This window comes from Myotis lucifugus, unplaced genomic scaffold, assembly GCF_000147115.1.
Source record: "Myotis lucifugus unplaced genomic scaffold, Myoluc2.0 scaffold_193, whole genome shotgun sequence".
In the NCBI taxonomy this organism is placed as follows: domain Eukaryota; kingdom Metazoa; phylum Chordata; class Mammalia; order Chiroptera; family Vespertilionidae; genus Myotis; species Myotis lucifugus.
This window is the reverse complement of record NW_005871241.1, coordinates 1,615,152-1,638,183: the sequence shown is the minus strand read 5'-3', so window position 1 is coordinate 1,638,183 and position 23,032 is coordinate 1,615,152.

The window sequence follows — 23,032 nt, the reverse complement described above, 5'->3', positions numbered from 1 at the left end:
TTATAAATGAAAGAAATGGTAGCATTAAATATAAGATACTGGCTTATGAGATATATGTAGACTCATTTAAAATTAACTATTTAATGCCAGTGTAATTTCTTTCTCCGTGAGACTAATATTCACCATTTTAATGATTTTATTCATGATAATCTTAAAGATCATTGCAGGGAGTAATGCATTACTACCAGAACAGCTTAATAAGGACGGATTCCAACTATACAGGGAGATGATTTCTGTGGGCTTAGATTTCAGGATTCCTGGGGAAGCATCTTGACTCTCAAATCCTTTCTCCCAAGTACTTGTAAGATCAATGCAGCTCCTTTAACAGGAGTTAAATCTTATAATAATAATAATAATAATAATAATAATAATACCCTTAGAAGTTGAGAAATGTTATGCCCAGATTTCAAGATCCCCAACAGACCAACAGGGTGCCAGCCAAGTCTGATGCAAAAGCAGAGAGTCCTTTATTATTATTAGTACAGACCCGGGTCTGGCTCCCAGCCCCCTCTGACCCAACGGCAAGAAGGGGGGAGAGACTGCCGTGAGAAAAAAACAGGGTTTTAATAGGGGGTGGAGTGAGGGGACTGTGGGCCCTGCCGATTGGCCAGGCGCAAGCCGGATCTTGTTACATAGGATGCGGTAATTTTTATGGCGCGCACATCCCTCGACTGTCATTGGTTAGTTTAAAGAAATCCCGGACGTGGCCAGCAGAGGCCTGGGCTTCCGGGAAGAAGGGGGTCTGAGCACATGGCTCCTGCCCCAACATGGAGGATACGGGGTAAGATGGAGGGCATAGCCCTCACCCTTTGAAGAAACATTAAAATCATTTTCAAATTAAAATATAAATTAAGATTTAATATTTTCTCCATAGAAAAAGAAAGACTATGAACCATAAGAAAGGAGATAAGTACATATTATTATGGACAGAAAAAAGAGACTAAAGGGCACAAAAAGCAAATTTGGGAGTTTGGAAAACGATATTTTTTAAAATATGTTTTTATTCATTTCAGAGAGGAAGAGAGCGATAGAAGCATCAATGATGAGATAGAATCATTGATTGGCTGCTTCTTGCATGCCCCACACTGGGGATCAAACCTGCAACCCAGGGTATGTGCCCTGACCTGACCAGGAATTGAACCATGACCGCCTGGTTCATAGGTCAACGCTCAACCATTGAGCCATGCCAGCCAGGCCAAATTTTTTTTTTGTATGTTATTTTATGTTATGTTATGCTCAAGAACCAAAGCCAATTCTTGAATGTTATTGATTTTATTACTTAAGTACTCATATATTTAGACAGTTTTGTTTTTATTTTCTGCAAAACTAGCAGTAAATTTGTGACTAATGTGAAGTTTTCCAATATGGTATTTCTAGAGACAAAGGGGAAAATGGAGTCACAATGAAAACATAGAAAGTTACCAAAACCACGCAAACTACAGAATATAGCTGTGAACTGCACTTGTTGGAGAGAGGGCATATGGTGGAACTGCATAAAGGAGACAAGAGGTTATTTATGCCAAACTAATCAAGCAGATAAACATCAGGAGCCTATCAGAGCAAACTTTTCTACATAGTCAACAAAGCTTTGGGGTATGGTGACAGTGTCAGTACAAATTTCACCTTTAAAAAAATATAGAAGAGTCCCTGGCCAGTGTGGATCAGTGGGTAGAGCATTGGCCTGTGGACTGAGGGGTCCCTGGTTTGATTTGGGTCAGGAGCACATATGTCCCTGGCCCTGTTCGGGCCCAAGCAGAAGGCAGCCAATGGATGTGTCTCTCTCAGATTGGTGTTTCTCTTTCTCTGTCTCTCTCCCTCCCTTCTACTCTTTCTAAAAATCAATGGAAACATATCTTCAGGTGAGGATTAACAAATATATACCTGGCATATCAGTATAGTCTTTCTTGATATAGTGCTAGCCTTGAAGTAGAGACATATTTTAATTCAGATTCCATACAAATAAAAGTTACTATTTCCCCTGGGGCAATAATGTCTACTCATAGAAGTTTTGTAAGGACAAATATATAAAAATATTATCCACTTTGAAAAGTGACTGATGAAATTTAAAATATCATTCTTTTATGCTTTATTTTTTCTTTTATGCATCATTTTTAGGAATGGTTCCCTTGGTTTAAATTTCATTTTGGTTGACTACTCTCCAGGTGAGACTGATTAAACCTTTTTCTCTAAATAATGGGATCTTAGAACTCTTAAATTACCCCAAATTTCTATAATGGTTCCTAAAAAAAGTAGTTAAACTTCATTCAAGTTAGATACATCACTTATTTGGTAACTGATTTTGTTTCTGGTGTCACTGCTTTAGACTTGAACATTGTCTGGAACAAGCAGGCAGATTTTCTAAGAAATCTGAAGTCAGTAACTGATTTCCTGGTATTAGAGTCATAGAAAGGATAACAGAGCCACTTTGCCAAAGGTATGCCTGCGTTACTTTGTTATTTATGAGTCACTGGCACTGCTGGAAAACAAACAGCTGCATCAGTATCTTCCTGGGTATTAAAGTCACTTTTATTGATGCTTCTGAACTTGATGTATCATCTCATAGGGGCGCTGCACACAAAGCTCTTGTAAATATACAATTTATTACCAAGGAGCCTAATTAATGAAAATGCTGCCTGTAAGAAAAGCTACAGTTCTCTCTCTGGAAAACATTCAAATTCTATTTCCAATTAGGTGTTAGTGTGAGGTTTCCCTGGGTTTTGCCGTTTCTCTTTTAAAATCTCAGCCAGATGATTTTCGGTCTTTCTTCTACAAAGAGACAGCTGTAAATGTGAACAAGCAGCATAGACTTGGAATATCATGCATGGATTATTGAACTGCACATCCACTCTCTCTGCCAAATAAAGTTTCTTTATTTTATAAGTTGAGAATAGTAAGTGAAATGTCATCTTTAAGGTACTGACTCATAATTTGGAGTTAATTTGATCCTTAGTCTATTAGGAAAAGTTTAGCATGCTAAGTAAAAAAAGAAATACCTTATGCCATTATTAATTATTCAAAAACTCTTTCCTGATACAATGTGGACAGTTTGAACTATTACTGGCTCTTACTTCAAATTTGGGAAAAAATACACATTGAAGGGAGCTTAATTCATCACAAAAGTCACCTATTATTTTTGATAGAGTCTATGTATATCTCATAGAAAGAAAATGCCCAATTAAGTCCAATATTCTATTTCAAACTATGACATAAATCTTTCTTCATAAAACAGGTCGTTTTCTTTTGAGCTGGTTCAGATTGCAAGATGACTGAAATGCTATAATTTTTTTCCAAAAGGAAATTAACATAATATATTAACTTCATTTTGAGAGACAAAATGATGCATTATGTGAATATAATATAGAGTGAACATGACTTATAGGGTAAACATGACTTTATAAGTTAACATTTTCTCCTTTCTTTCCTAAAGAATAAACAAAAGCAACAACAAAAATATAAAGAAACAAACAGAAAAACATGGTCAACATTATTTTTAGTGAAATTGGAGGATAGATATGACCCATACACTCCAAATGCTTGTAAATATCTTCATGGTTGAGCTGCACACAGGCTGTGTAGGAGGAAATGGAAGGGCCAAGCAGCAGAACATGTCAGAAATCCCCAACAAAAACTCAGATACTGCAGGTGAGCATCTTATCTTGATGTGGAAAACCCAACCACTTGCTCTGACCCTCCTCCAGTTGGATTAAGAGAAACATAAACAACATGGCTATCTAAAGACACCCAAACACTAATCAGAAAGAATATATACACCCCTATGTTCATAGCAGCACAATTCAACATAGCTAAGATCTGGAAACAGCCCAAGTGCCCATCAGTAGATGAGTGGATTAAAAAACCGTGGTACATTTACATCATGGAATACTATGCAGCAGTGAAAAAGAATTATCTCTTACCCTTGAGACAGCATGGAGGGACCTGGAGAGTATTATGCTAAGCAAAATAAGCCAGTCAGAGAAAGACAAGCATTGTATGATCTCACTCATATGTGAAATCTAAAGAATAAAATTAACTAATGAACAAAGTAGAGACATAGAAACATGGAACAGACTGATGAACCTCAGAGGGAAGGTGGGGGTGTGTGGGAAAAGATCAACGAAAGAACTTGGATGCATATATGCATAACCCATGGACACAGACAATAGGAGGGTGAAGGCTTGGGGCAGGGGCAGAGGGAGCTAGAAGGGGTCAATGGGGGAAAATGGGACATATGTAATACTTTCAACAATAAAGATAAATTAAAAAAAAAAAGAATCATCCACATGAGTCAGCAAAAACAGGGTAGAGCCATCTAGATACTTTCCCAGTCCAACCCAGGGAACTTCTTCAAGCCAGGAAACTTCCATTTATTATGACTTTTAATACAAAGGAATGGAAGTTTGGGGGAGTATTTTTAGTTGACAAAGTGATTTAAGAGACTGCAGATATTTAGTTGGGAGGGGGCACTGATGCGGATTCCCTGCAATTAATGGTATAAATTCATAAAGAATACAACCTGGTATCCCACATATTTTCAAATCTCTTGCCAGGCATTCACATAGTAAAATGGTTTCTTATCACTTCTGAGCCTAGAACCTCTATGTGATTACCATGTTTTCACTACATGCTTAGAAAAGAAGTTCATATTACCTGGTACATCTGTGTACTAGAATTATTTTGTGATTCAACAGAAATGTTTAATTTGTTTTTGCAACTTTATCAGGAGCTTCCCACTACTTCAATGTCACATCAACCATGCCAACTCCACGGGAGGTGTCTGGGTTACTGACACAACACATTTCTGTCAATACACTGATTCTACTTGGTACATAATTATGACAACTTAATTATGACTTCTCATACAGGCCTATCTGTGTATTTACATAGTGAAACACATTTTCTTAAAAGTTCCTTTCTGTTATCTTCCCCTCATGTTGAAGTTATAGCATTGAATTAAATTATTTTTGAAATTATGTAGATATAAAAGTATAGAGTGTGCCACTGTAGAATGTAGGAGAGCATTATAATTTCTTTTATAATAAAAAAGAAGCATTGCATCTAAAAGGATTGAGATCCATTAGTTATGCTTATATGCATGCATACAAGTCCTTTGGTTGATCTCTCCCCCTTACCCCCACCCTCCCCTACCTTCCCTCTGAGGTTTGACGGTCTGATCAATGCTTCTCTGTCTCTGGATCTGTTTTTGTTCATCAGTTTATGTTGTTCATTATATTCCACAAGTAAGTGAGATCATGTGATACCAATGGACACAGACACCAGGGGGGTGAGGGCATGAGTGTGGGGTGGGGTGGGGAGGGCAATGGGGGGATAAGGACACATATGTAATACCTTAATCAATAAAGAGAAAAAATAAAAGGATTGAGAATGACAGAAGTATCAAATTGACAAAAAATAAATAAATGTTCAATAATACACTTACTTTGCAAGGCTCTAGGGAAACAAGCACTTTAATATATTGCAGGTGGGTGTGCAGGTTGGTATGATTCTTAGGACTGAAAATATCTATAGATATTTGGCAATATCAGTAACAGTTACTAATGGAAATACCATTTCATACTTGAGGATTCACTTAAAAAATGAAATGGCATACATAAAAAGGTTTTTGTCTAAGATTGTTCAGTGTACTATTGCTTGTATTAACAAAAGACTGGAAACAACGATGTAATCAGTGCTTGCTTGCTGTTTATATAAACTAATTTGCATTCGTATAATAAAATGCTCTGCGCGTGTTAAATGCAATAGGAGGATATTTCTGTTCTGATATGGAGAGGTCTCCAAAGTACTTTATTGAATAAAATAAGCAGAATATATGTGAGAGTATATGTTCTATTATGTAATGGAATTAAAACTAAGAACATATGCTTGCATTTTATTGCATATGCCTTAAAAGTAATCTCTGGAAGAAAACGGGAATGTAAAATCAGTGATCGTCATGTGAATTACGGTGGGAAAGTTATTGATGTTAGGAAAATGGACGACTGTACATAGGGACCAGAGGGTGACCTCTACTTTGTTTCAATTTTAATTATGCAACCAGTTGGAAATATTAATAGTAAAATTAATTTAAAATGTAATTAAGATTTCTGCCTATACATTACATTTTAAATCTTTGGAATATAATGTGTTTCCTGGACCTTTTCACAGAAAAATTTACATGTAGCTATTAATAAGAGGAAAATCCATTAGCACAGGAATAACAGATTGTGAATAAAGAGCTGAACATTTACCGATCTCTGTGGCTAAATGCATACTGGGCAATGTTGTGTACTTAATCCCTGTCTCATTATTAAAGTGCCAAAAACGGCCACACAAAAACAGTGAAATAATATAGCAAGACTAGAAAGAGAAATCATAGAAAGGTTGTTTATTTATGTTCTTTAAAGAAACATCGCCAGCATAATAAGGAAATAAATCCAAACTTTCACAGTAGGATGAGGTTTAAGGAAGCTGTCTTTAAAAGGCTGACCATTCCTTCTATCATCTAAGCAACAAACAAAAATAGCCCTTCTGCACCTCAGTGACCTTTTTCTTGCCTGGTTTTAGCAAACACAGAGAAAGCTTTCATAGAAGGTCTTTATTCTACTTTTAGCTAATTGCTTATAATGAGTTTTCTGTTGTTATATCTCACCATAAACAACCAATATTACCGAAGAAATTTTACTTGAATTTACACTTGAAAAACATTAGGACACATAAGTTACTTTTGAGCATTATTTTCATATAGAGTTAGCACTAAAATTTCCACATAAGAGGGGATTGAAGAATCCAGTAGGTCTGAGAAAGAGTGGACACATAGGAATTGCTTTTGAAGCAGTGGTTACTTAGTTTTTATTCAGATCACTTATTGGGATGATTAAGAAGGGGCAGATAAATTCATGGCACTCACAAAACAAGAGAGTTACTTAAGGAAAGTACTAGAATACATTAATAAAAGCATGTGTTAATAACAAGATACCATTGCAAATAAAGGTAAATATAAATTTTATAAAATTTAGCAGCTACCAAGCATCCATTAGGTAGTGTCTTTTATGCACATGTCTGTATAATCTTAATTCCCTTCATACTATATAGCTAAAATAATAACCAGCCTGGAAAATAACATTTGTTTTTTCTATTTTTTATTTTAATATTTTAAATTATCTTTTGTTGAATAAGAGGATACCTGAGTTTTATCAACAAAATGCAATGTAAACAGCACACATTTTTAATTTAAAGCCCTATTCTGTCATCTTTTTTTATTAACTACTAGAGGCCCGATACACGAAAATTCATGCACTCGGGGGCGGGGGGGAGGTGGTCCCTCAGCCCGGCCTGTGCCCCCTCGCAAACCAGGAGCCCTCAGGGGATGTTCGACTGAGGGCTTAGGCCTGCTACCGGGGTGGACGTGGGGGGGAGGGGCAGGCCTAAGCCACAGTCTGGCCTCCCTTTGCAGGAGGTGACCTGTGGGCCAATCAGGGGAATGGCACTGGCCAACGAGTGGCTGGCCCCGCCACATGATTGCCCCTCTGCCACCGCCAGTTGCCGCTGTCCCCCGATCGCCATTCCCTGCCTCTACCTGCTGGCAACCACCTTGTCTGGCCTGGTGCTGCCCACTCGCCAGCCTCACCCCCTGCAGACCAGTCATTCCCTTGTTCAGTTGATTTACATATTAGGCTTGCATGACTCAAGAATAATCTTTAAGTTTATTTTCTTCACCAAACATTTTATTTTTCCTACTAATGTATAAAATATTCCATTTTAAAAATATTTCCAAAACAAAGGAATCTGTTGTGTCTACCTGTATGCCCACTGCATCCATATGCCTGTCTGTCTCCCCTCTGGCTCTGATGAAGCTACTATGTTTCAGGGATCCATCTTAAAAGGGTCTTGTCTTATTATGCTGCTTTGGTATGAGAAAGGAGTGTTATGTGAATGTTCTCTTACCTTCCAGGAAGCAAGAGAGAGAAGGAAAGAACAAATGTCTTTAGCAAGTCCATGACTTTCAAACTTGGACCACATTAATTGAATCCTAAATAGAACCCAGTTTTATATTAGTATTCGCAGAAAATACGTTATGAAAGTGTAACTGTCTGTAACTCTATCCATTGTATTAAAAAAAGAAAACCTTTATTTCCAACATCGCAAAGGTGTATTAAAAAAGTAATTACGCCGTGACAAGTTAATTAACTATAACTTTGCAAAGGAAAAACAACAACATATTACTATAGCTTGAATATAGCAAAATACATTAGTTTGCTCTGACTTCCGTAACAGAGTAACACAGACTAGGTAGCCTAAACAACAGAGATTATTATTTATTTTCTCACTGTGCTGTAGAGCTATTTCTGGAAGTTAGAAATCTGAGATCAAGGTATTAATAGGGTTGTTTTCCTCTGAGGCCCTCCCCTTGGCTTGCAGATGATCATTTTCATGTCCACATGGTGTATGTCTGTGCTTTAACTCCCTTTTCTTATAAACAATGCAAGTCCTATTGTATTAGGGTCTCTCATGACCTCATTTTACCTTCATTATATATTTAGAGGTCCTATGTTCAATTGTAGTCACATTCTGAGATAGTGGGTAAAAGGATTCAATATATGAATTATGGGAAATATAACTCAACCCATAAAAGAGATAAAAAATGTTATGCATTGTGTGAAATTGTATGCTGTCTAGAGGAGACACAGGCACTCTCCTTCCCATCACAGCATTAGTCTTACTGGTTGCCTGACAAATTTGCATTCTGTCTTGGACTTTCACCCACCCTACCTGATACTTATTTTCACTCACACCTCTGGAGCACGGACAAAAACCATTTCAGTTTGTCTTGATACCAACTGTCCCCAAAGCCATAATATATTTTTGCATCAGTGTTTTCTTAGGTATAGTTTTAAACTTTATTAGTTTTCTTTTGCTTCTGTAACACATTAGCACAAATTTAGTGGTTTAAAACAACACAGTTTTTATATCCTAAGTTTCATCAAAAGTCCACTATGGGTCTCAGTGGGCTAAAGTCAAGTTGTTGGGAGGGCTTTGTCCTTCTAAGAAGTCTCCCAGAGAGACAATTTTCTTGCCTTTTCTGGTTATTAGAGGTCTTCTATATTCCTTGGCTATAGTTCCTTCCACCTTCAATGCCAGCATTGGCCATTCAGGTTTTCCCCACATAGCATCACTCTGACATTGAGTCTCCCACCCTCCGCTTTCACATTTAAGGATCCTTATAATTTCATTGAGCCCAACTGGATAATTCAGGATAATCTTCCTAGTGCAACATCAGCTGATTATCAAACTTAATTTTATCTGCTACCTTTATTCCCCTTTATCATGTAATCTACCAGGTTTTTGGTTTTAGGCCATGGACATCTTTGGGGGAGCAAGAATCATTATTCTGACTACTGCACCTACTAATTGAAGTACTAAAAATCAATCTTCTTTGTTGAATTTTACATCTATCTATTACTTCAATGTCTAAAACAATACTTAAAGTTACTCTCATCAAAATGAGGAATCAAATTTTATAATTCCACGCAGTCACACTGCTCATGTTTGGATTCCTTTCTCAAAGTGGACAATGAAGCAAGATTCGAGTTCGGGCAGTTCATTTGGTAGGTGATTTTAGGAGCTCCTTTCCTGGTCAGGGCAGGTGCCCGGGTTGTGGGCTTGATCCCTGGTGGGGGGCGTGTGGGAGGCAGCTGATGGATGTTTTTCTCTTTGATGGAAATAAACTATAGTCTGTGTTCTGAAGCGGTAATGAATATGAATCCTTTTCCTTCTCTGCCATCCTTTCTGTATTGCATGCATTTTTGGCCTATTCTGCATGTTTAGGTGTTTTGCCTGTGTCTGAGCCCTGTTTACCGTGCAAGGGCCTGGACTTGCTGTTTACTGCTATCCCCGGGCAGGGCTGATAGCACTGCAGGAAGCACTGCAATAAATGCCTCAAGTTCTGACAAATTGCTTCCTGCCTTCATATGCTGAGCAGCGTAAGCTCAATGTGATAATCACCGCTGAGAGCCATGGCCGAGTAACGCCTTTATTTGCTTGATGTTTGATCAGCATGAGGCCCAAAATTACTAGATGGCAGTTATAGTATTAGGATAAAACAAATTCTGATTGCACCCATGGATATAAACCTTGTCCATACATGCTCTATGCCCCTCGGGAACAATAACCTGTAACTCTTCAAAGCATAATGTAGAGCTAGGAAACCTGAACTTTTTAAATCTGTCACTGAGAGTGACAATGAGTGAGGACGATCCTCCTTGCACTCCTTCTTTTCCTGTTCATTTTAGCTGTTGGAGATACAACATCACATAATTTCAATTGGTTCAGCATTAACACTGCATTCCGGAGGACAATTTGATAACCCTGCCGAGTGTTGTCCTCAGGCTGACATTCTAGTGCAGGGGTTCTCAACCTTCCTAACGCCGCGACCCTTTAATACAGTTCCTCATGTTGTGGTGACCCCCAATTTCATTGTTACAAATTGAACATAATTAAAGCATAGTGATTAATCACAAAAACAATATGTTATTATATATGTGTTTTCCGATGGTCTTAGGCGACCCCTGTGAAAGGGTCGTTCGACCCACAAAGGGGTCGAGACCCACAGGTTGAGAACCGCTGTCCTGTGGAAATTCCATCAGGCCAAGGACTCCTGGGTGATGGGTAGAGTATAACTAATGGATTCCTTTTTTTTTTAAATTATTATATCCATTGCCAAAACCCTTCGCTGTAAATGGGTCCTGTGGTCCAAGGTAAAGTTTTGTAAAATCTTAGACACTCAGAAAGCCCTGGCAGAGGAATTGTAGGCAGAGGAGACAAAACCTGATCTAGTCTATGTATGAACCTCAGAAAGATGAATAACTGCCTTCTCCAGGATGGGAGGGAATTAATGCCTTCTTCATTACTGTTAATGGAGGCGAGGTTTATGATTCTATGTAATCAACTAGATAACAAATGAATGGTCTCTTTAAGGAATGACACTATATTGAATGTTCAGTGTGAATATATGGTATTCACAGGGCAGACATTCAGCATTGTTAGTCATTACATTGGCCTTGATGGGAAATACACATACTAATAAAAGCACTCATAGTTTCCAGCCCAGTTGCCACTGGTCCACTGTGGGAACATGGGATCATTGAGGACAAATTCTGGCTCATCTCCTTTGAATAAATCATCTCTATTTAGTTTTTCTGTGTCTTCCATAGTAGATTCTCTCTGGTAGGCAATGATATAATACACTAGAATCCACTTGCTTTGGGCACACTTCCCTAGCCAATTCTCAATCTACTTTCCCCTACTTTACTGTAGGGTGCGGCTAAAGGGTTAAGCCTTGGACTGACCTGTTGGCAAAGCCACAAACAAGTCCCAGCTTAAAGGGCACAGAGGAACTACCACTGAATACAAGGTTTATTTTTTGAAATGATAAAAATATTCAAAATTTGATTATGGTGATGGCTGCACAGCTCTGTAGAACCATCACATTTTGCATTTTAAATGGTTAAACTTTATGTCTGCGAATTATACTCCAATATGTTTGTTAAAAAATAAAAGTAAAGTAACCAAGAACACGGGTAACGATAACGTGAAATGCTCAAATATAAGATGCCTTCCTCTTTTAGTAAAGAAGAGGTAAGGGCATGATTTAGATTGATGCACATATGTTTTTCTTTCTTCCTGCTTATAATGCTAGTAGGGCATTAGGACTGAGACTGATATTTGACTTACAGGCTAAGTGTATTCTACCTAGATGTTAAGGTAGATTGATTATTTTACGAGAATTAAGCATCACACTGGTTGTTTATATGGAGAAATTGAGTCACAACTACAAGGACAAGTTTTACAAATATGATTGGTCTATGTTTTTATAATTAGTTCCATATAAACTTCAGTTTTCTTGTTCCATTAGCTGAAAAACAGAGAAGAATTCAAATCAAACTATCTTGAACAGGAAAACAAAAAAGTTCACAATATTCAGCAAAAGGCAAATGATGAAGTTCTCACTTAATTTTTAAGTTTGGAATCTGGCGAGTCCAACAATGCTGTTTGTGCCAAATGGCTAGCTCATCAGCTGTGAGCAGTCTACACTGGCTGTGCAAACACACCTGTCGCCTATACTTAATTCATGGCATCCAGTGTAAAGCGATGTTAAATTCCTATATGAGATGTTCTCTTGTCTCTGTTCTTAACTGAAATCCTAAATTTACCCTCTTCATCTCTTACCTCAGGGAATCCGAGTCTATCAGAAAAATTAACAGATTTCATTATCTAACAGTAAGCCCTGTTTGTGAAACATTTTACTCTTTCTTTGCAATTTGTTGTTTCCTTTGTTTGTTTTCTTTTGTTTCACATATGTTTTTGTGTCTAGCCAATAGCAGGTTATCTCTTTCTGGAGCTTTTCTAGTTGAAGTTCATTGTCATGATTGACAGCTTCCAGTTCCATCCACTTTGGTCAGGCTTCAGTTCTTACCTGTCTACTGAGACTGGTCTTAGAAAAGTCACAGAATGCCTGAATATGCCAACTCTATTGGTCACTCTAAGTTTCTTTTTCACAGAAATAACCTCAGGAAAGATAAGGGTCAAACAATCAATTCTCATAAATGACACTTCCTGATAATCTATGTGTGGTCAATTACTACTACTTGGCTAGTGCTAAAGCCCAATATTCGGCCAGAAGAGTAAACGCTTAGAGATATTTTTAAATAATAGCTTTTTTTGAGTCAAAATGGGCTCTTGATCAATATTTATTGGCCCATGAGTTTTTATTGAAAGGCTGATATTTTCTAGTTTATGCCAAATAGCCTAACATATAGACATGGACTTACTATTTTTTGTGTCTGAAATAATTTCTTCTACTAAAAAAATGCATGCATGTATAAATTTGCTATATAAAGGACATAAGAAAAATAGAACTTGGATGCAAAAGATGTGTCAAATTTTGATAATTCTGGAAAAATCCAGAACAAAAGATGTAGAATTTTCTGATCTTTTTTTTTTTTTTCAAATAAAGAAACATTCCAACTGTAAGAAATGTCTAAAAACAGGCATTCCAGCAAAGGACTTCTGAGAAAACAGAAGAGAAGGACAATATTGCCAGCTTAATATCCATATTTTAAAAATATGCAATATATGTAATTCTGTGTGTGTATGTGTGTGTGTGTGTGTGTGTGTTTCTACTCTACCAGGGACTCACTATAAGGGCACATGGATGCAAAGTCATGGTGTTTTAGTAATTTTCCAAGAGAAGCCAAGAATATTAGAAATCAATGCATAGAGAAAAGTTTTATTAAAATTGCCATAAGTATACAACATGCTGCAATGTTATTTTGCAGAAAAAAGTTATTTAGCTTTATATTGTTTTTGAAATAAGTTCATGTTATCAGTAAAATATTTATCCATATATACACACTTTTGAGAAACATACCTGCAGACTTATATTTCTAACACATAGAACGTCTCAAGTTTTCAATTGCCATGGGACTCATGGAAAATCAACATTTAATACTCAACACCATTGATATGACCTTGTGTTCCTGATAAATGGAAGCATTAGGACTCTACCCAACAGGGTTGCATTTCCCACCTGTATTTTGACCAGTTTCCTTAATGACCTTGCCAGCTGATATAAATTGCTTTTTGGAGGGAGCCCAGAGGAGTGTTAGAAAGCTTAAAGATTTTGCTTCATGTTACAGTAGATGGCTTTTAATAGTGAAGGAAAAAAAAGTGGCACTTCCTGACACATAAAAATGCCTCCTTTGATTTTGACAGTAGATAACAAGCACTTTTTTTTTATAGGAACAGGGCAGATGTATTACTTTAACAGAGATTTACTAAATTAAAAAACCCACACACACTAATTCAAATTATATGCCATTCTTTCTTGTTATATTGTGACCTCTGTTTGGGCTGTCCTCATTGTGATTGCTTAGACTAGTTCAGTATGGTGTCTGCTATTTCCTTACTTCAGTAATTCGTTCCAGGTCAAGAAGCGTTCAGTTTCATAATTAAACATGTAAAATACTGCTTCTTTAAACAATATACATAAGGCTCAAAGAAAAAAAATAAGATCACTACTTTCCTCTTAGATTTGTAAAAACACACAATTTTGTGGTCTTCCCAAGAGATTCCATTATGTAGTTGAGTAGTCTCTCACTTTGAATTGAAAATATATGATCAATTAAGTGATATAGAGAAAATGTGCTAACATCCTTAACATGGACAAAATGAAGCTGATTTGGCATTGATAAGTATATTTTATATTAACAACTCATTGTACTTTATATTTATAATATTTAATACAATTAAGTTCCTCTCAAGGTCAGTTTAATGTATGAATGGCTAAATGCATAAATAAATATGCACAATGAAGTCACCAAAAAAATCAGGTGATGTGATTTAAATGCTCACACACGAGCACACGCACATGCACACACATATACACACAGGCAATATGTTTATCCTATGTGGCTTCATAAATTATTCAGACTTTTCAAAGACTGTTTGCTTAACAGATTTACATCATCTCATCCACATTCCACATAAAGCATACACTCTCTGTCATTCCTTTTATTTTTAAAATTATTTCTGGTGACAGAGGGAGACTAGACTTTGGGGGTTGAATGCACAATGCAATATACAGATGATGTGTTATAGAAATGTACTAGTACACTTGAAACATATAATGTTATTACGTAATGTCACTCCAGTACAAAAAAAAGAAGAAGAAGAAACCATGAAAATTTTTTCCTATATATTTAAAGATTTCTGTAATTTTTGGCAGTTTCAGAAAGCAATCACCATTTTCACATATAGATATATTCGTAATTCCTTCCCCACACCACCACACCTAATCCCAAGGAAACAAAAGCAGATGTGAAAGTGAAAGCAATGGAGTGTATTACCTTCCTATGCGTAGCTAAAATTTTTATGGAAAACAAATTGGACAGCAAACAAAAAGATACAGAAACTGTGCTAATGTTTTAAAGTACAGCAATCAAATGTGTGAGGCTCACTTGGGAAACAGCTAGTGTAATTTAAATTAAATGTAATAAAACGATTCAGCCCTAACTGGTTTGGCTCAGTGGATAGAGTGTCGGCCTATGGACTGAAGGGTCCCAGGTTCGATTTCAGTCAAGGGCATGTACCTTGGTTGCGGGCACATTCCCAGTGGGGGGTGTACAGGAGGCAGCTGATCAATGTTTATAACTCTCTATCCCTCTCCCTTTCTCTCTGTAGAAAAATCAATAAAATATATTTTAAAATAAACAAATAAATAAATAAATAACAAAGTGCTCTCTGTCATTGTTCAGGGAAATTCACCTTTTGCTAGCCTAGCACAATGTCATTTGAAAAATGCATCCCTTGTATTTCCTGGTACACTTCTTTTCCTTGTAGATTCTACCAGGATATTTTACATTCAAACAAGCATAGAAAATAGAATTATGTAGAAAAAAAATTTACCCTTTGACTCTAGACTATCACTACAGATTGAGAAATCAGGATAAAGCTGTGGTTACTCAAACCCCAATTGGTCGATACATCAATTTCACTTACTGGACCTAAACAGAGTGAGACTTTCACAGTAAAAATCCAATTTTACCTATCAATCATTGTGGCATAGACTGTGCCCAAAATTATGGCTCCAGTAGCCACTTTCAATGTAGTTCAAACATTTGGTTGCTGTGATATACTATAGCTCGAAAATTATAAATTGCTTTTGGTTGGTTTGATGCATGAGCAGGTAGGCAATATCATAAAACTGTCTATTTCATGTGGTTAATAGTTTTGGCTTCTATAAACATTAATTCACATATCTTTGGGAAGTTTTGCTAACAGAAAAAAGCAACTAGTAAAAGTACTGATTGTGTCATAACTTTTTTCCATCACCTTTGTTAGAAGAACATAAATATAGGTTGACATTTTTTTCCTTTGTACATAAACCTACGAAGGATATCGAAAAACTCACAGATGATAGTGATACTGTTGTAACTTAACCTAGTTATTAATCATTGGAAAGGAACAAAAGGAAGACCAAATAGGATAGGCATGCCATTTGTGCGGCTTTGCCGGGAAGCTGCAATTTAACACTCCCCTGGTCTATCCCCTGCAGGTCGCTGGGGGAAGGGAACGGTTAGGGGAAGAATAGACACATGCCCAGTAAAGACTGAGTAACATAAGGAAGGTGCTTGCTGTGGGTCATACAGGAAACAGGTCATTGAGTAGGCGTGGCTCATGCAGCCAATGGAAGATTTGAGATATTTCATCTCAACAATGCGTTCTTCTCTCTTGCTTGCTCTTGGTTGACTTCTGGCCTGTTGGGTCTCATGCTCCTGCATTCACCCACATGCTCACTGCCATGTGGACACCACTCAATGGACTAATAGACTGCGACTAGCCTAATGCTAACCCAATTACAACATGGAATGGAAACTTTGGAAGCTGGCTTTGCTTTTAGCTCTATTGAATCCCAGCTGCACATCTTCTAGGACTAGATTAAGGGAAATGGGACTTTGGAAACCCAAGGATGTCATTCCATGCAAATAAAAATCACTCATCTTTCATGGGGGCCTCTGGAAATGCTTATTCCAGGAGTACCCCAAGAACCAGGCTCCCACTAGCAACAGAGAAACACCATCCATGCATTTATTTCTCCGATGGCAATAGGTTTAAAATTACAATCAAAATGGGTTAGTTAATTAGAGCATCGTCTTAAGAGAAAACTCCTACCCAATCATTTGGAATTCATCTACCATCTTTGTTGTGAATTTAAGTAGTAAATCAGTGCATATAAGTAGTGCCTTATATGCTTGAAAAATAGCAGGGTCTGCCTCTACAACTCTGGTCTTTTTCATGTTTACATTTCCATCGTTTGTGATAATTATAACAAGTTTTATTATATTTCTGGCTTTTTGGTATTCAGGAGATGTATTCTCTCTCAATATTTAGAGAGACATTGTGTACATCAGAAATAATTCAAATTTTCAGTCAAATACATATTATTGAATATCAGGCTTCAGTGTCTGTCAGACATTATTGTTTTGTTTTATAAATACTAAGATTGAGAAAAATGGGAGCTCAGAAATGGGATATATTCCCCCCAAAAGAGATTGTATAGATTAATCTCTCATTCAGAATTGGCCTCCACATTTTAGCATTAAATGTCCTCTTTTCTCTCCTTCACATCAGGATTTAGTGTTCTTTTCTGAAGCAACCTTGTTTTCAGCCAGCCCTACAGTAGTTGTTGCAAACTGAAGGAGAGGAAATAGGATTTGAAATGCAGCTGCTTTCTTAATCATGAAAAACCCAGAAGAGATTCACTGATAAAGAGAAAATTTAAAGAGGAGATAATACACTTCACAATAAAGGGGGTATAGAAGAAAAGTGGGCCCATCATATTCTATCTTTTTTTTTCCTTTTGGTATGAGAAAGCAAACATTTTCAATATATTTTAAATTTTTATGAAAATGACTCCATTTACTAGTAAACATTTTCACCTAGATAAAGCATACACAGCCAATTCTAACTCAAGTACTATACTATATCCTTAAAGTATATTCATCAGAAACAATTTATGGAGTTTCTAATATTTTTAAACAATTGTTAGGTGTGATGATATTAGGTGAATAAAACCAGACCTGGAGCTAGACTTCAAGTAGAGGAGACATATGATAACCTAATACTTATAAATATAAAGGTATAATATCAAACCTTAATTTTATAACATAAAGCGATATAGGAGCATGAACATATGCAAACAGATATAATATACTGAACAAATGCTATTTAAGATGGGATCTAGGGGATGAGTAGCAATTAAACAATTAAAGGCACATAGCTAGTCTAAATATTAATAACATATATCAATATTATTTCCTTAACTTTCTCAAAATATGTGGACCTTTTGGTATATCTTTACTTTTGCCATTTTTGTTACAGGCAGAGAATAAAGCAGTGTTTTATTTCACAATTCTCCAATAAGAAAACAATACCATAAATGTCATGAGAAATATAAACTGACATATAACTCAGTGTCAAAAATTATAAAGAATAGTGGAACTAAGGAAAATTCCAAAATACTGTGATTCAAAATCACATCTATAAAAATTTGCTAATGTAAACAGTTTACCAATGAGAAATTTTATGAGTTGCCCTTTTTAATTTATTATACACACTAGAGGCCTGATACATGAAAATCGTGCAAGGGGCTTGGCCCTCACAGTAGCCCAGGCCACCTCGCAGCCCTGCCCCCTACCCACTGGTCTTCCGGAAGGTCGTCCCGGAAGGTGGTTCTGCCGTCAGGTCTAATTAGCATATTAGCTCTTTATTATATAGGATTGCAGCCACAGTAGCTTTGTTAAAAACACAAATTAGTTCATTTGGATTTGCTGCTTAACATAAATCAATGTTTACTCTTTGCCCTTTAGAGAAATACCAAACATTAACATCATTTTCTTATATTATCTGACTAGACCCCAGTGCACAAAAATTTGTGCACTCAGGGGGTCCCTCAGCCCAGCCTATGCCCTCTTGCAGTCTGGGACCCCTCAGAGGATGTCCACCTGCTGGCTTAGGCCCGCTCCCTGGGGGATCAGGCCCAAGCTGGCAGTCAGACATCCCTCTGGCAGCCCGGCAGCCCTCAGGGGGTGTTCACTTGCCAGTGGGGAGCAGGCCTAAGCTGCAGTTGGACATCCTTAATGCTGCTGAGGAGGCGGGAGAGGCTCCCACCACCACCGCTGTGCTGGCAGCTGGCAGCCTGGCTTGTGGCTGAGCAGAGCTCCCTATGTGGGAGCGCACTGACCACCAGGAGGAAGCTCCTGCATTGAGTGTCTGCCCCCTGGTGGTCAGTGTGTGTTATAGTGACCAGTCATTCCCCGTAGTTCTGCTGTTAGGGTCAGTTTGCATATGACCCTTTTATTATATAGGATAGAGCAGTGATGGCTAACCTTTTGAGCTCGGCGTGTCAGCATTTTGAAAAACCCTAACTTAACTCTGGTGCTGTGTCACATATAGAAATTTTTTGATATTTGCAACCATAGTAAAACAAAGACTTTTATTTTTGATATTTATTTTATATATTTAAATGCCATTTAACAAAGAAAAATCAACCAAAAAAATGAGTTCACATGTCACCTCTGACACGCATGTCATAGGTTCACCATCACTGGGATAGAGGCCTGGTGCATGGGTGGGGGCCGGCTGGTTTGCCTTGAAGGGTGTCCTGGATCAGGGTGAGAGTCCCGCTAGGGTGCCTGGCCAGCCTGGGTGAGGGGCTGATGGCTGTTTGCAGGCTGATCAAGCCCCCCCCCCAGTGGCGACCCTCACCCCACGGAGGTTTGGCCAGCATGGGTGAGGGGCTGATGGCTGTTTGCAGGCTGGTCAACCCCCCCCCTCAGTGGAGACCCTCACCGCATGGAGGTTTGGCCAGCCTGGGTGAGGGGCTGAGGGCTATTTTCAGGCTGGCCAAGCCCTCCGGCAACAGAAGCTCCCAGCCTCTCCTTTTTTTCTTTTTCTTTTTTATTCTGGGATTTATTTACCTTCTGTAATTGAAACTTTGTAGCCTTGAGAGGAGCTCAGAGCTGGCCAGGGTGGGCGGGAGGGAAGCTTGGCTTCCTCCATCACCAGGGGCAACCCAAGCCTCTTGCTCGCTTCAGCTCCATGGCCAAGGCTGGCTGAAAGCAGGTATCTGGGGTTTATTTACCTTCTATAATTGAAACTTTGTTGCTTTGAGTGGAGCTCAGAGCCACAGCAGCAGGCGGGAAGCTTGGCTTCCTCCATCATTGGGGCAACCAAGCCTCCTGCTTGCTCCAGCTCCTTGGCTGCTGGCTGCCATCTTGGTTGGGTTAATTTGCATATAGTCACTTTGATTGGCTGGTGGGCGTGGCTTAAGGTGTAGGGACGGCACAGTCAATTTGCATGTTTGTCTTTTATTAGTGTAGATTCTCCTATCTCTTTTCATGCTCAGTTTATGCTTCCTCCTTACTTGTCATTTAATATCTATCCAATGCCAGTCATCTTTCATTTCCTGAAATGGATGTTTTTATTTCATGCATTGCTTAAATTACTTTGCCATTTCTTGTTCTAGACATGGTCTTCCTACTTCTTCTGGTTGATACCTCCTAATTTTTTTCTAATAATCTTCCCTCCCCTCTGCTGCATTTTCAAGTCTAGTTGAATTTTATGGCCTGTAGATTCCAAGAGCAGCTTGCATTTTCTCTGGCTAACACTTGCCTTCATTCATTTAGGATCTGTTTTCCTTATTAGACTGTAATCTCCATGAGGGCAGCCGTGGGGCTCATTTTATCTTGAGCATCTTGCAGTGTCTCCCACATAGTGAGTGCTGTACTTATGTATTTGTAAAATATATGAATAAATTCCTCTAAATTGGAACAGGGGTGAAACTAGTTCTTTTATTTTCTTCTTTCTTGTATTTTAAGTCCATAAAGTAAACAATTACTTATTACCCATTTGTAACTATATATGTGATTTTAGTTTTGTTAATGTTAATATTAAATATCCAATTCAAAATATTATTGTCCATAAACCATATCAAATTTATCTTTTGTTAGTTTTATTTAAATGGCTATATATCTTTAAAATATTCTGAAACAATTTTATTAAGTACATGTACCTTTATTCTTTCTCTAACTGGCACACTCATTAAATAAAGTTTAGCAATAGTAAATTATCATTACCAAAGCAATAGTAAATTATCATTACCAAAGCAACACAGTGAGTGGATGAGTGAACGAGAGAGAGAGAGAGAGAGAGAGAGAGAGAGAGAATATAAAGGGTCAGAAAGACTGGATTCTAGCATCATCTCTAAGAAAACATAATTGGAAATTCACAAAACTTTACTGCCCTTGGATTTCTACCTCTATAAAATGGAATGGTTATAGTTTTATTCTAACATATATCTAATCAATTGATAAAATAATGTTTATAAAATTTCTCTGTAAATTTTAAATTGTATCTTACCATTCATTATTTTTAAAGTTGCAAAATTGTTCTGCATGTTTATCTTATATTAAACTCTTATGTGGCTTGTAACCATAATTATAAATAATAAAAAGGTAAATTTTTGTGCCTTGCCAGCTTGGCTCAGCGGTTGAGCTTCAATCTATGAATGAGGAAGTCATGGTTCAATTCTCAGTTAGGACACATGCCTGGGTTGTGGGCTCGATCCCCAATGCGGGGCATGCAGGAGGCAGCCGATCAATGATTCTCTCTAATCATAGATTTTTCTATCTCTCCCTCTCCCTTCCTCTCTGAAGTAAATAAAAATATGTTTTTAAAAATAAGAAAATAAAAAGTATTAGTTATAAGAAAATGAGTACATTATTCTAATCTTTGAAGTGAGATGTTTAGATTTTAGTATTTTATTTTATTTTTCTCCTAGATCCCCAATGCACAAAATTCATGCAAGGTAGGCCTTCGCAGCCCCAACTGCCTTGGTCCTTGCAGCCCCAGCCACCTCAGCTGCTGCCTCGCAGCCCTACCTCTGACCACCAGTGATTCCGGAAGGTCATTCCAGAAGGTCATTCTGCCATCCAATCTAATTAGCATATTAGCTGTTTATTATATAGGATTTTTAGACCTTAGTCTCCACTCACTAAATTCTTACACAGTCTCATATATTTCCCCTGAAACCAAGCATTTAATTGCCATTTTTATTCTCTGCTTTGTAACAGCTGTCATTGGATAATGGAAGAATAAATCAAACTTTTTTTCCTTCACATCCATGCAGCAAAGGAACTTTATTATTTTTACTCCAGTGACAATGAGAAGCTTGAATCAATATTGACAAAACATCAGGTCTTTTTGAAAAAGGTTGATATGATAGAACTGAAAGCTTAACCATTTCACATCTTTTATAGCCATGGAATCTCAAAATTTATTTTCCTCACTAACAAATGCATCTGAATCTCCTGGAAAATCGTTCTGTTGCATTTGAAGTGCAGTCACCATAATTGACTGCCACGAAACAATACTTGGATTCATCTCCATATCTGAGAATAGAATCAAGCCTAAACAAAAGGAAGTTTATAATCAGGTTTTGAAGATTAATGTTTCCTTAGAAGGGGAAGCAGATCTTGAGAACAATCTGAATTTGTTCCTGCATTTGATAGAAAAGTTGAGTTTCTAGCTGAACTACTAGAAAACTTGTTTATAGATAAATGGATACTTTAACAGTGGGAATAATTCACAAGCAAACCTTGTTCATCACTGTTATTGATTACTAGAAAATTCTCCAATCCACATGCATACAAAACCTCTTCCTATTGAAACACTTTTTAAATTATTTTTGATGTTTTAATTTTAAGTGGTAAGATAAATAATAACCTATTTCTAGGGTGGCTCACACAGTTTATCATATAACTTCATGCATATTCTTCTAATAAAATTTATCCGAATCTATGATCCCTGAAGATGTCTAATTTTTTGTTTTTGGTTTGTTTTTTGGTCTTCATTTGCCCTTTATCACTGAGAAAATGTATCTGACTCAATGGCTTTAATATTTGAGGCTGCTGGCTTATGTGTAAGAAAGAGTATACATTTTGAAAATTCAATAGTATTTAGTGATTTCCAAAACTTTAAATATTTACTTGATGCCATTAACTTTAGAATCAAAAATGGTTTTTTAAAAGTGGCTGGTAAACAATGATAATATTTCTATCTATACCTTTTAAATATGCAGTAGTATATAGATTTTGAAACTATATTCTTAGTGATACCGAATTTTTGGACTGGAACCTGGATTCTCTATCCACCGGAATCACAGAATGAATCCACAGACAGAAAGTGGTATAGCAAAGGTGGAGATTGTTTGAAGAACAAGTACAGACTCCCACGTGGGGAGAGGGAAGAGTCCTCCAGAATGGACTCCAGAGTAGGGAGGGGGGAAAGGTCCCACTAAATTCCTTTTTCCTATGGTTCATAAAGGCTGCAGTTCCTGTGTCTTAATATCCCTTCTGATTGGTCAATATTCCCCTTAGAATTGGTTACTGTAGTGATTCCTAAGGCCTTCTTCCCTCAT